Raw genomic sequence first — 15,481 nt, forward strand, 5'->3', positions numbered from 1 at the left:
TAATGATGGAGCACTGAATTTTATCAAGAAAACATTATTGGACGTAAAGGGAGACATAGATACCAATAGAATAATTTGGGACTGGATGGCTACACTGCTAAATTTTACCAAAAGTTTAAAGAAGAATTTATACCAATGGTTTTCAAACTATTCCATAAAATATAGATGACTTACAGAATGGGAAGAAACTAAAAGCATTTACTCAGAGAATAGAAATAAGATAAGTATACCTATTCTCACCATTCCATTCAATATAGAATTAAAAAATTAGCCAAAACAATAGGCAAGAGAAAGAAATATATTGTGTACAAATAGAATAGGAAATGAGGAAGACATATTATCTTTGCTTGTAGATGATATGATTATTTTTCTAGAAAACCCTAAAGACTTTGCCAAAAGACAATTGTAACTGATAAACAAATTCAGTAAACTAGCAGGATTCAAATCAACGTATAAAAATCAGTAGCTTTTCTATAGACTAATAACGATCTCACTGAGAAAGAAATCAGGAACATAATCCCATGTACAATAGGTAAAAAAAACCCAAACCAAACAAAAAGGTAGAAACAAAACTAACCAAGGACATAAATGACCTTTACAATTCTACAATGCAAATTATAAAACACTAAAGAAAGAAATTGAAGAAGACATTAATAAAAAGATCTCCCACATTCATGGATTGAGAGAATTAATATTGTAAACATGGCCATACTACCTGAAGTAATCTATAGGTTCAATTGTAATCCCATCAAAAAACTGATAAAATTCTTCAGAGAACTAGAAAAAAAATTATAAAATTCACATGGAAGCACAAAACACCCTTAGTAGCCAAAGCAATACTTAGCAAAAATAGCAAAGCTGCAGGTATCATAACACCTGATTTCAGGTCATGCTACGGAGACATAGTAATTAAAACAGCATGCTCTTGGCATAACAACAGACAACTGAAACAATGGAACAGAATAAAGGACCCAGAAATCAATCCATGCATCTTCAGGTGAGGGTGCCAAAAATATACATTGGAGAAAGGACAACCTCTTCAAAAAATGGAGTCAGGAAAACTCAATGTCCTTGTGTAGAAAACCAAAATTAAACTATCTCTCGCCTGTAAAAAAAAGAATTAACTCAAAATGGATCAAGGATCTTAATCTAAGACCTGAAGCTTTGAAGCTATAAGAAGAAAGCATAGGGGAAATACTTTAAGACATAACTACAGGGAACAATTTCCTGGATAAGACTTTTAAAGCAAGAGTTGATAAATTGTTTTATCAAAGTAAGAAGCTTCTGCACAGAAAGGAAGCAATGCACAGAATGATGAGACAACCTACAGAATGAAAGGAAAGTTTTGCCACCTATTCATCTGATGGAGGGTTAATATTCAGAATACAAACAGAACCTGAGAAAAACCAAGAAAAATGAGTTAATCTAGTCAACAAATGGGCAAATGATAGAACAGACACTTATCAAAAGAAGAAATACAAACAGCCAATAAGTATTGAAATATTCTCAATCTTTGGTCATCAAGTAAATGCAAATCAAAACTACAATGTATTTCATCTCACCCCTGTTTGAATGGCTATTATCAAAAAAAATGTATAACACATGGTGGTGGGGATGTGGAGAAAAATGAATCCTTATACACTGTGAATGAGAATGTAAATTAGTACACCTTTGTGGAAAACTGTGGAGCTTCCTCAAAAACTAAAAACAGAACTACCCTATGATCCAGCCATTTCACTCCTTAGAATATATCTGAAGGAAATAAAATCAACACACAAGAAGACAACTGTATACTTATGTTAATTGTGGCACTATTCACAATAACGGAGATATGGAATGAGCTGAGTTGCCGGTCAACAGATGAATGAATAAAGAAAAAAATATACACACACACGCACACACACACACACATCACAATGGAGTATTATTCAGCCATAAAGAAGAATGAAATCCTATTGATTACAGGGAAAAGAATGGAACTGGAGGATATCATATTAAATGAAATATACCAGACACAGAAAGACAAGTATGGTATGTTTCCTCTAATGTGTGGAAATTAAAAAATAAAAGAAAATGAGGCAAAACAGAATAATCTGAAAGTAGAAGGGCTATAGGCTTATTAGGGAATGGGAAGGAGGACTCTGGGGGTGAGGAGAGAGTAAAGTGAGGGAGAAGGTAGAAGAAGGGTGTATGGATATGATCAATTCACAATATAGATATATATATATGAAAACATCACAGTGAATCTCATCAATTTGTACAATTTATATGCATTAATAATTATAATAACATTTATTTAATAATTACTGAATTAAATGAAGTAATATATAAAGTTATTAGTATAATCTACTGCTCTATAATTCTTGAAAATTTATATATTTAAATCATTCTAACGAAAACTTTTTTTTAACAATTTTATTGTAGACGCTATTATTTAAAAAACTTTTTAAATGAATGAAGTATAATGAGATTTCATTTTTAATGTGAATTCTTTTGTTTCTTAGTAAAGTTATATTTTTCATATATTAAACCTTTGTTTTTTCTCTTAGATCATATTTTTTCTACCTAATCTTCTATGTTGTTTTTATATTAATTTAAAATAACACTTTATTATATTAAAATAGTTGCAAATTAACATTAGATTAAAACACTGCACCCAGTTTTTCTCTTGATTTTTAGTTCTGTTTATGGTACATTTGGCACATAATACTTAGTAATTTTTAAGTACTATGCTCTATTATTTTTTTCCTCTTTAATGTGTTCTTTGCATAAAATTCTATTACAATCTTGATATTATCTAACTGCATTTTGTTATTTTTCAAAGTAGTTCTATTTAGGGCTAGAGTTGTGGCTTACTGGAAGAGTGTCTGCCTGGCATGTGTGAGGCCCTGGGTTGGATCCTCAGCACCACATATACAAAAAATTAAAATAAATAAATAATCCATTGACAACTAAAAAATATATTTAAAAAATAGTTCCATTTAGCTTTTAATATGTGAAATGCTTATTATAATTTTTTCTAAATAATTATTTGCCTTAGCATCAATTATTAATTGATTTGTTAATTCATGCTACTCAATATTACCTTAAAATAATCTATAATGTATAATAATAGGACCTGTTTTGTGCAAAACATTCAATTTAACTTTCAAATTTGCATTTTCTTACTGATGCATTTTTGTTACATTATTTATTCAATTATACATTTTTATTTGTTATATGTTAAAATGTATTTTATTTTATACATTTTGAAATATTTCAATATTGTGTCATTATAATTCAATATAGTTTCCCCATTTTAAGACATTTTCTCCATTTTTCCTTATGATTCCTGGAATCAATCATTGAAGTTTTTAAACTATCTTAGTAGGTTCTTGAAGTTGCCTCAGATATATGGAGAATTTGGGGATGTTCAACATCTTTAAACTATTTTATTTTCTCTATGTGTTGGAAGATTTACCTCTGCATACTTTCAATTTTTCTTATGACTCTTCAGCAAAATTTGTAATGTTGTTTTGGTAAATGTAAATTTCTTGTTAAGATTATTACTGAGAAGTTTTAAATTTCGTTTCTATTGTGGATGAGATCTTTATAGTTTTCTACCTAACTCTACTCGTATTTGAGGATTCTACTTGGTTTTATATTATATCATATTATATTTTGATTCTGGTTATGGAAATTTTATTTGATTTATGAGATAAATTAATTTTCTTCTAATAAAGCAAAATATAATACTTTTAAAATATTTACAGCCATATTTCTGACAGTTACATACCAGGTTTTTGGCTATGTTAGAATAGAATCTATAGAATCCAAATATAGATCACAATCTTACATCCTATTTACAGCATAATTTTTTGATTGAACACTTAAATGAAGCTGAAATTCAACAAATTAAATTAAATTGCATCAGATAATGCTCTCTAATAAACACTAAAACCGACAAAACTGAATCGATAAATTCACAATTATCTAAAATCTGTATTCTTTATCTAAACTTTTCCTACCACAGTATGATGATGGTATAATACCACAATGAGAAGCACTGAACTTAAGGCCGGAAGTGAGAATCATTATTTCCAACAATAGTAAAAATTTCTGGGTGGGAGTTGTAAAATAAAGTAACTGAGTAGATGGAGATGTCCTTCGGGAAGTGAACTGTGTGGTTCAGGTGGAGAAAAGCAGTACAAATAAAGACAGCAAGAAGCCACAAGGAAGCAAAGTATAATAACTGGTATCGGGATAACTAAAATCCACAAGATTCCCAAACCTCCCTTTGCTTTGCTCCAAGGAATACACTTTCTGCGTTGCCTATGGTATGTTTGTATAGAGTAGCATTTTTCCCTGCTTAAATTTTTAAAAGTGTATCAGACAAAGGGAAAGGTTTTCTAAAAGTCTGTGCCTTAAAAACTTAAAACCTAGTAAGAACGAGTGAAAACACTTTCCTACAATGCTTTTCTAGGCCAATAAGGAAAGTATTCAGTTTCCAAAGCAGTATTGTAAACAAATGTATATCAAATACATGCTGAATGTTGAAGGAACTATGAATATATGTCTTTAGTAAACAACTGCTTTTCAAATAACTTTCACATTTTTTTACAACATTTGTTCATAGGCTTAAATAATTATCACAATGGTAAAGTATCTAGGAGAAGAAAACTTTATAATAAATTTGCAGTTGAATTATTGCAATGGACATGTTTAAAGAGCTTTGAGTCTTTATAATATCTTGTTCAGTTAGAGACCTAATCAAGTCCGCAAATCGTGCCTTTCTATAATGTAAGATAAATGATTAAGGGTCCATTTTCTTGTTAATTCCCATTAGCACTGATGAGAGCAAAGCACATGCATCAGAGACAGAAAAGATTCTAAGAACTAAGAAATATTATCTGTATTAAAGAGGTAAGGTATTTAAAATATCTAGACTTTGATAGCACTTTCCTCACAATTGTCATCCTCTCAAGCCCAGTGCTAAAGGGTGTTGGCAATTCAATCACTTGAAGGCATCCTTTCTCTCTAAACCACTACTGCACAATTATTCCTGAATGATATGGAGGGAAGCTGTCCTGAAAATACTGTCATTGGGTTGCGTCCAAAGCTCTTCTGCAGATACTGTCAACTCCTTGTGGCTATTGAAAATTTTAGAGCATGAGAAAAAGAAAGGAACGTAAATACCAAATCACTCTCTACCAACTTGTACCTAGTTCCGTCTCAGTTCTGTACTTTATCTTTTCACTGAGAAACTGGCTCTTCCTGCATCCTGTTTTTCTGTTTTAGAAACAATCTGTAGGTATTTATGATAGGGGAGTGAAAGATTTTTGGAGGATGAAGGGGAGCAGGGCTCTGATGTAATAGGAATCCTTCTTTAGTCCTCTAGCTCCCAGCTAGTTAATAATTTCATCAAGTAAACACTAAAAACAAGTAATTTGAATAAGTCCATATTTCTGTCTTCCTAATTCTCTTTTCTTGTGAAACACCATAGTGCATATCTGTAGAGCTGTGAATGTGACGTGGTCACGATTGTCCTTCACAATTTTATTTTTCTGAAAGAAGGCTTTGAAAGTCTAATTGTGGGTGAGGGGTGTTGGGGGCTAGTATTACCTGTCACTTTAAAACTTCCTTGCTAAAGTGCAGAAAGATATTGTTGCCAAGATGGATTAGGATTGGCAAAAATAGCAAATAAAATCCTAAATTAAGGAAGAGAAGGTAAATAAATTTTTAATCATACAAAATTTAATACTTACGTTAAAGAACGAAATATTACAAGTCATTTTATACAGAGTGAATTTACATCATAGCTGAATTTCAAGTTGTGGAGCTTTGAGTGATATGATAATCATGTTCCCCCCTTCAGTTGTACTAGGGGATTGGAATTTATATATTCAATAACTAGAAAAGAATCATAAAGGATCAGACCGGAAGAATCTGTCTCTCTCCATTTTTTGCTGTCACTCCCACAGTGATTTTAATATTTTCCCTATGTCTTTGCTGATTTCTTGTGCCAAACTCAAATGCAGACTGTTTTGAAATAAGTGCTTTAAAGTGCATGGTTCTGAGCATATACACACATTTCCCAGGTAATACAATTTCATTTTAACAACAAAAACTGGTGGGGGGTGGGGAGTGACTAAGTCTCTTGTCAGTTTTAAAATTGCCTAAACCGACTCATCATAAGTCTTACATTTAAATGATTATTATCAACTGACTCAGGCTTTATGTCTTTCAAAATCCTGAAGGAAAAAAATGAAACTTTCACAAACAAAACTCATATCCAATTAGCCTTATTTGTTTTTTTCAAATGTTTTGGGCGAATTCCTAGAGACTCTGGTGGATTTTAGTACATTTAATTCATATTAAACTGAACTAGTGATTTATATGATATGATTGAGGGTTTTGTACTGCATAGTGGCCAGGAATATTAACTTATTGAATTCTTTGCAGACAGTGATATGTGCATTATGTGAAAAATGTAAAGTAACTATAAGTCATGGAAGTATCTTTAATATCTTATGAAGAAAGTAAAAAAAAATTAAACAAGTATAACTGGTCTTTTCTTGGATAAGTTCAAAGGAATGATAAATGTTTCTTCTCATTAAACAATTATATTATAATCAAAAGAAGAATAATGCAGTAAATTGCTATGGCTTTGTAAGTCTTTTCTTCCTCTGTGTATAAACTATGGTAGGTATCCTTCTCTTGTCTTTATTAAAATGAAATACAGTCATTCTAATTATAGTAACATTTATCTTCTTAAAATTGAAATCTAAAAATAAATTTTTATAAACATTTCAAAGGAAAGGAAAAATCTATTTACAATCAGTGACTGTGTCAATAAACTCCAGTTAAGGGCACTTACGTTCTGTTAACTGCTGACAAAATATTATGTTTAACTTTTCATGAGTGTTACAAATGATTTAGTAAAAACATTCATTTTTCTATTACGTGTTACCTATACTTATAAAACAGCAATATGTAGACTGTATTTTAAGCCATAGGAGTTCATATTGTGAATTGCAATTATTTTTTCCTGATTAAAATATACATGAAAAATTTAAATTTAAAAAACAATATTATGCCTTTTTGAGGTTGTGATTCATACACATTTTCCCTTAGCCATTATTTTATCAGGTGTCTGTCACAAAGTTGGCAAAAACTTTTTAAAGATAACTTAAGGTATCTGAATTATGGAAAGCCAATAACATATTTCCACACCCCGGGAATGCTGATTTTCCTTATTCTCCTTCACTGAATAATGTTACCCATGAAGGATATTCAAGCAATTTACCACTGCAAGTCCCCACATCCCTCATAGTGTTTCAGCTAGGAGAAAGGTACCAAATCACCCTTAAGCCTCATTGGTCTTCCCTGCAACACCTGCTAAGCAGTTGACTTGGGTTCTCTTTCAATCTCTGCTGACCAATTTTCCACTGAATAAATAACATTTGCTGTTATATCCTAATAACTAGCAAACCCTTCCACACTGTTGAAATAATTGTTATTTTTTTGTTAATGCTTTGCATGAAATTTCATCCTGCAAGCCATTCTTACATATGTTAAGAAGAAAGATTTTCCTTCTGTCTGTGAAACTAAGATAGTTATCAGAATACTTGGAAAATGTCATAATTTGAGAAACAAAATGCAGTTAAAATATTATGAGTGTCACAAGTAATTTAGAATCGACTTTTCTGTGAATAAATGACTAAAGGAAGAATATATTAACCAAATTTTAAAAAGGTGTTTTTAAAAAAGAAAGTCTTTCAGAAATTTGCTAGACATTGAACTACTGATAAATCTCTTAAATTAAATAATCATCACATATTAGAACCAACTTGGTAAATTTCTGTATAATAAATCAACACTGACAACAATTATGAGACCGTGGTTCATGATCAAATTTATTCCAGGGCAACCACAAATCTTCCTGCTAGCCCTGCCTGCCCTCCTCCAGGGGGCGCCATTCACTTGCTAGTTTCTCCGCCTGATAACCCCTCCCTACCTCAGACTCTTAGAGGATATTGCACACCTTTATGAGGTCACACTGACAGAATTCTATTATTATTCAAGAATATCCAGTAAATTTGGCTTTATGTTTGGTATTTTTTCTATTTTTTGAAGGAGTAGAAATTTTAATCCATATATATATATATTTGCATTAAGGAGTAAGACCTATTTTATTAAATATATGTTTTATAATCTATATGGTGAAAATTTTAGAATTCTCTTTGAAATCCTGAATCTTTTGGTTATTTGTCATGGAGGCTGTAGAAATGAAGGGTGCAGTGGGTTTTTTTTTTTTTAATTAAATTGGCAGTCCTGACTTTTAATAATACTCATCTGGATTGAGTTTAAATTTTTTTTTTTAAACACAAAATCTGAACTTCAGTAATACTTCTCTTTTGGCGACTTTTCATTCTCATTGAAAAATGTGACAAAAAATTGGAGTGGCACTGTGTTAACATTAAAAAAAAAATCTATGCTACCCAGAATCCTCATCAGAAAGCTGAGAAGATGCCAGTACAGTTAGAGGGCAAAAGAATGAAATCTTAGAAAAAAATATGGTTGCTGAAAACCTCTAGAGGTTATCTGTCTGCTTCATCCTGCTGGCTTCAGGCTAATTTTACCTAAACTATCGTAGGCAGATGGGTATCTGGACTGTTTTTAAAGATCTTGAAGGAAGCAATTCCATAATCTCTTAATATCCTTCTTTATATCTAATCTATATGTCCATTTAATTTAGTTTATCTTTGCAGACATGGATAATGTTACCCTTTACAATATAATTCATCAATAACCTTGATAATTGAGATATTGTTTATATATATAGAAAGAAAAGATGACAATTTCCTTAGACAGAAAATAATTTTGTTATAATTTTAAAGAAAGATTCTAACATTAATTGCCATGGTAAGAGAAATATACTTATGAATTTTAAGATCAACTGGAGCCAAAGAGCAAATGCACTTTTTAATGAGAAGGTAATGCTCCTTTTGGAAAGATATCTAAGCATTTTTTTTTCTATATTGGGCAAATTTTACATGCAGACATGGACAGAATCATTGACAATCATAATTATAGCTCTGAGATATGTGTAGAATTCTAGTTTTCAATAACTTCATATTTAGCATTCAGTACTGATTGCATTGCAATTAAATAACGTGCTTATCACTATATATTATTACACTTTTAATGATTATTATTAATAGATAAAGGTGAACTGAACAATATTAATACATTTTCAAAAAGTTTGAAGTCAAAGAAACTAACTTTGCTCTTTCTCAAATTTTCCTATAATTTTTAACAAAGATACACTTTATAATTTCAAAGATATTACTATAAAGTCATGGCACATTAAATTATGTTAAGTAAAATGAAAATTCATAAAATTAGTAGAATATTTGTGTGTTCTTTTTTTTATGAGGCCATTGTTTGAAATTTTTCATGACTCATTTCTTCAGGGTTGGGCAAGCTACACAATGCAAATGAGTAAAATTGGATGGGTGGGGAAAATCATCCACCAGAAATGTAAACTATTTTAACAATATTATACAAAATTACATTAAATGCTCTATTTTAAGTTTAAAGTGGAAGCAAATAGACTAATATTAGATGAGTTTAATGACTAGGATTTCCTTTTGTTATTCATTACACCTCTGGTTTGACTACAAAAAAGTTTTGCCTTTTCTCCTGTTGGAGTATCAACATGGGCTCCATGTATTCTGTTATAATGAATCTTTTAATTTTAGGCAACAACTGGTTTTCTTCAGTTTACAATCGAAAATAGATGTTCTCGAGTATGGGTACTTCCAAACATATGTAAAATATTTGCATATGAGTTGGGGCAATTTGTCAAATTCTGGTTTTCAGAATCTTCTCAACTTAGGTTGTTTGAACTGTATCGCATGGTAATTTAGTCATTCTTCATGATCTATCTCTTTTTTTTATTTTCATTTTTAAAGAATTTGGTCTTTAAATATAGAACTTGGAAATATATTTCAAGGCATCTTTTTTGTGTGTGTATTTGTGGGGCCATCAGTATAAGATAATGAGCCAAATGTTCTGTTCCATTTTAATTTCCCTAAGATAAAATGTCTCTGAGAATGAGTTCTTCAAATGCTAGATTTGTAATACTAATGAAAAATTATTGTGTAAACATTTAAACAATTTTGAAGGTTACAAGATCAAGCAAGAAGAGCCAAGTTTTGGGTTGTGTTTTCATTGGTGATGATGTTCATTTCAAGAACAAGCAATTATTTTTAGGGGAGGGTGTGTCTTTGACAACATGCCGTATCAGAACTACTAATGTCTGTGTAGTGTGCTAGACTAATAACTAAGACTGCAAATCATCAAGAACAGCATTAAAATTAGTTCAAGCTATGTATGCATCTCCATAGGAAGTTCTTCGCTACTCTGTGAATTGTTTAATCCTTAACAAGTTCAGCTTAGAGATACATGGTGAATGATCAGGCAACACATGTGAAGTTCCTATCCTTGTAAATCTTGTCTTATAAGTGTTTATCTTGGATTTAAGTCTCATACTACTATAGAAGTGACACTATTATATATGCTCACCAATTAAATTACTACATTCAACTTTCAGAATTTTTCCTCACAAAATAAATAATGTTACCAAGTTGTTCCTGTCATGGCACCTTGCCTCAAAGTAGTTGGGTCACATCAAAATTCTCATTTATAGTATTAATAATGTCATTGAATAGGTTATAATTATTTCTGGGCTCTGATAAGCTTCTGTAGAAGGCTCAAACACACCTTAACCTTTAAAATAATTTGTATGTTCTCAAGTCTATTCTCTACTCCCTATACTGTATTTCTAGCTATACTTATATTTTCAAATACTTGTTTCTGTTTGAGATTCTAAATTTCTGCTATCCTCCATAGATACTTCTTCATGAACTTATCAGTAATAAAATGCTTTGATAGCTGTGCAAATTTTTTTAAGTTAGTATACATTTGCATTTTACTATAGCATCACTATTTTTTATTTGCATTTCAAAATAAAATCCTGTCTAAATATCAGCTTTTTCAGATAATTAAGCTTTTAACATACGTCTTACTGTGTTTTGGTTAGAGTTATTTTTCTTCATATTTGTGAATTAAATGGTTCTTTTCACAGAGACATGATATGCTGGCATATCAAATACATGGATAATCAACATTTCCACAAGTAATATATATTTCTATCTTTCATAAAACAGAGGTCCTCTCACCTTATCTTATATTCTCATAGAGACATGGATATAAGAAAAATCCCCTCATTTCTGTCAGATGAAAAATAAAAAGCAAAAGTGCTATGATAAAAATGGCTGACTCTTGGCTTCAGTGACAGGGAGAAAATAGTGGACCATGAGTACAAAGAGACAAGAGACCATGTGCCGTTTAAGAGGGTAAGCTACAATCAGTTTAAGCTCATGGATGCTAAATGAGAATGGGGGTAGTTTTCCAAGTGAACGTGACACATGGAATTGCATATGAAATATTTTGCCAACATTTGGGTGAGCTAAACACAAAATACTCAGGGATCAGTTGGTGAGTCTGCTTTAGGACATTGGTTTTTACCCATAAGACCATTACCTCATTACTACCCTATTTATGACTAGGTTTTCTCCAAATAGCATCTCATAATTAAAAAAAAAATTAACACTACCCTTAGAGAATGAATATTTTATTTTTGTTGATGACATACAAAAGAGGATCTATTCTAGGCTTTCAAGCAAATTTTTAAAAGTTTTTGAATTAGCAATGAATACAAGCAGGCACTCAGCAGTCACTTGAGTATGTCAACCTTTTGTGTCTTAATGATCTCTTCCGAAATATGCAGAAAGAATGTTTTCTTTTGCTGTGGACATTAAATGAGAAGAACATGTGATCTTAGTATTATTTCTTTGCCCATTTAAAATATAATTTGTTTATCAAAGCTGTTTTATGTTTACAGCAAAAACGATCAGAAAGTGGAGAGAGTTCTCATAGACTCCTACCCAACACAAGTTTTAGCCTACCCTACCTTCAATATCGCACACCAGAGAAGTACAATTGTTATGGTCCATGAACCTGCATTGACAGGTCTTTATCACCTTAGAGTTCACTCTTGGTGATATATCCAACCATTATAGGATCATAAAGTATTTCCACTGCCCTAAGTTTTTTTTTTATTTTATTTACCTATCCATGTCCTTTCTCCTTCATTTTCTAGAATATAATATATTTGGAATCATCCAGTATGTAGCCTTTTAAGACTGGCTTCTTTCACTTAGTAATGTAAACTTAAGTTTCTCTTATGTTTTTCATGTCTTAATGGCATATTTCTTTTTCGAGCTGAATATATTCCATTGTTGAGATATACTACATTTTTGCATTTATACACTAGAGAATATGTTAAGCTACTATGAATGTCCATGTGCAGGTTTTGTATACACAAGTCTGAGTGAAAACCAAGAACAATTACAGGATATTTAACCCATTTTAAACTGTGTGTTAATTTTTTATTGTTGAATTTTAAGAGATCTTTACATATTTTGTATGACAATCCTGTTTCAGCTATGTCTTTACAAACATTTTATTCTAGATCATGGTTTATATTCTCCTTCTTTTGACAGTGTCTTTCCAGAGAAAAATTAGTTTTAATTGATGTTTTGCTAATCTACTCTTCTTTCATGAATTGTGCCTTTAATGTTTTATCTAAAAAGTCAATGTTACACCAAGGTCATCTAGATTTTCTTCTCTGTTTCCTCTTTGTATTCTAGCAAACAAAGGTGATTTACATTGAGGTTTCTGACCCATTTGGAATTAGTTTTTGTAAAGTATGTAAAGTCTGGATTCCCATTGATCTACCTTAATGTGGCAAATACTAATTTAAATAAGTATACACCATTTAAAAATATATGTACTCAGTGGTGGACACCTGGTTATTTGTAATAGCATTTATGCTTTTTCATGAATCAATATTTTAAATATATTAATATAAATATGTATATGTACATAGATAAATTTTCAGCTATGCAACTTGATAGTAGTAGTATGGCACAGAATAAAGTATATCCTAGTTTTGCATTCCAGCTTTACAATTTACCAACTGTGTAAGTGGGGGCATGATACTTAGTCTTTTTATCTCTAAACTGCCTCAGCTATACAATGATATAATAGTTGAACTCATTGGATTGTCTTAAATAAACACATGATTAGCAACATATAACTATTAAATATTACATTATTTTAGTCACCTCTTAAAATAAATGAATTATTTGTAAATACACAGATATTTATATATATATGAAATTATGAAATTCATATACATTGACAGTAAACATGAACAGTAGGAGGAGAAATAAAGAAATTTCCTCATGGTCCTGACATCTAGAAATAGCCGCAATTAAGAATTCAGTGTCTTTATTTCTGTTTTTTTTTTTTTTTCTTGATTAAGGACTTTTCTTTTACTTAGTTATGTTCCTATTATGTTTATACTATACATACAATCTGATATACTGGTATGTTCTTTTCCCCTTGATATTATGAGGAGAATTTTTCCATTTTTTAAAACAATAAAGACTGTTTCAAGTAGACAGAAAACATTTCACACATTTTTTTTTTAAACATCATTGGCTATTTAGGTCTCATTTTCTGTTTTTTCAAATAACCTTGAGGAACATTCTGTAACAAAACTTATTTCCTTAGGTACTTGATTAAGCAAATATTATTTTTAAAGACATATATTGCATATGCATGGATATTAATGAAAAAACTTAAAAGTCTGAGTGAGTAGATACAGTATAAGTTGCAAGTAAGGAAGCTTTATATAAGGATGAAATAATTGTACCTTAACACAATACAGAGTGCTTGAAAAGATGAAGTTAGCTAAATCTCTAACAAATATAATTTATATTCCAATATGCATAATCTTTATTTGCATGAACTACACATGAAGATTAATGTCATTAATTTGCAATAACATCTGTGTCATATAGCTAAATATAGAACAAGGCCTATATTTGGGAGGGAGGATGCATTCTATTTATATGTCCAATTTGAGGTGCAATCATTGTGGCAAGAAGTAATATTAATTCATTAGAATGAGAAACATGACTGAAAAACTTAAACAATAAGTTGCAATGAATTTGGAATTAGCCTTGGAATCCCATTCTAGGCTTCTCAATTTTTTCTTTTAAAGTATGGAACACTTCACGAATTTGTGTGTCATATTTTGTGCAGGAGCCATGCTAATCTTTTCTGTATTGTTTGGGTATCTGTGCTGGGAAGACAAGCATCTTCTCAAACTTATTACCACCAAAAAATATTCCATTCATTGTCTCTGACTTCCCCTGTTGTATTCTCAATCCAATTCCTGTCTTATGGCTTTTCCTATAAAATAAGTGGCACTATTATATAGTAAATATTTTTCTCACTTACACTCAAAGATATGAAGCTTTCAATCACTGCTTCTTGTGTGTAAGATAACCAATATGATCTCATGAGCTGACAGAATTCCAGCCAAAGGCAAAGAAACTATCCATAACTCGTGCAGAATTATGCCCAAAGAATGTCATCTTCATTGGGATTCTTGAACTACCGAAATTATCCCAAAGAACCACCTACTCTTTTAACATGAGATCCATCTGGTTTCTAGAAAGGACAAATGCCTTGAACAACGCCATGTGTTTGGGCTTTTATTCTGCTATATTAGTACTTTTCTATGTTGGTATTTTAATAATTTATATAGATTGTAATTTAATTATTTATAATAATTTACCAATTCTAGTGAATAAAATTATAATGAAAAGAAAAATAAGAGAATTGACAGTTCAATTATAGGTAACGCTGATTTCATAAATTTGAAGAACATTATCATTACTGACATTAGTTTCGTCCTGTTCTGCTTTACAAATGCACATGTTTTCATTTGTATATGTATGTCAATTTTCTTTACATACGAAGGCTCTTTTTTTTTTTTTCTTTCTGGAAGGGCTAGGTAAATGAGATAAACAGAAAGTAAGAAAACTGGTCACCATAGACATCAATATTTGAAAATGCTAATCCATCATTGGTTCCTAATTACCAGTGTCCCACAACAGTGAAGGCCTATCTTAGGGAGCCTTACAATTATCCAGACCACATCAATGATATCAATGCAATGAATAAAGAGTAAGTTCTGAGCCTTTTAAGTGCTTAGCATTTTGTGTTTGAACAATAAAATTAAGGAGGAGTTCTTAATGTCAGCGATTTTATTGAAGAGGGTAGGGACACATTGGCATTTCTAAAGCTTTAAAAATTAGAAGTTTGCTTCATCTCCTTCCAAAGAATAAAATGTGTAACACAATTTCTGCAAAGCAGGCTTTATATGAAGCACTAACATTTAACCTAAATACATTTATCTCTTAGTACATCAAGTTCTTAATTGCCAAGCATATATTACCAAACTGAAATTGAAGATAAATGAATATTTTATGTGTAGTCTCCAAAGGGATAAGAATTA

At 30.9% G+C, this 15,481-nt stretch overlaps 1 non-coding gene across 1 annotated transcript; it reads right to left on the bottom strand.

Moving 5' to 3' along the window:
- Positions 1-14,174: 14,174 nt before the first annotated feature.
- LOC124087492 (U6 spliceosomal RNA) lies at positions 14,175-14,276 on the bottom strand. The gene has a single exon (XR_006850083.1). It is a non-coding gene; the product is annotated as a U6 spliceosomal RNA (small nuclear RNA).
- Positions 14,277-15,481: the final 1,205 nt, after the last annotated feature.

The sequence above is a fragment of the Marmota monax genome, unplaced genomic scaffold (assembly GCF_021218885.2).
Source record: "Marmota monax isolate L192 unplaced genomic scaffold, Marmota_monax_Labrador192_F-V1.1 WCK01_AAM20220418_F8-fsc00012, whole genome shotgun sequence".
Lineage (NCBI taxonomy): Eukaryota > Metazoa > Chordata > Mammalia > Rodentia > Sciuridae > Marmota > Marmota monax.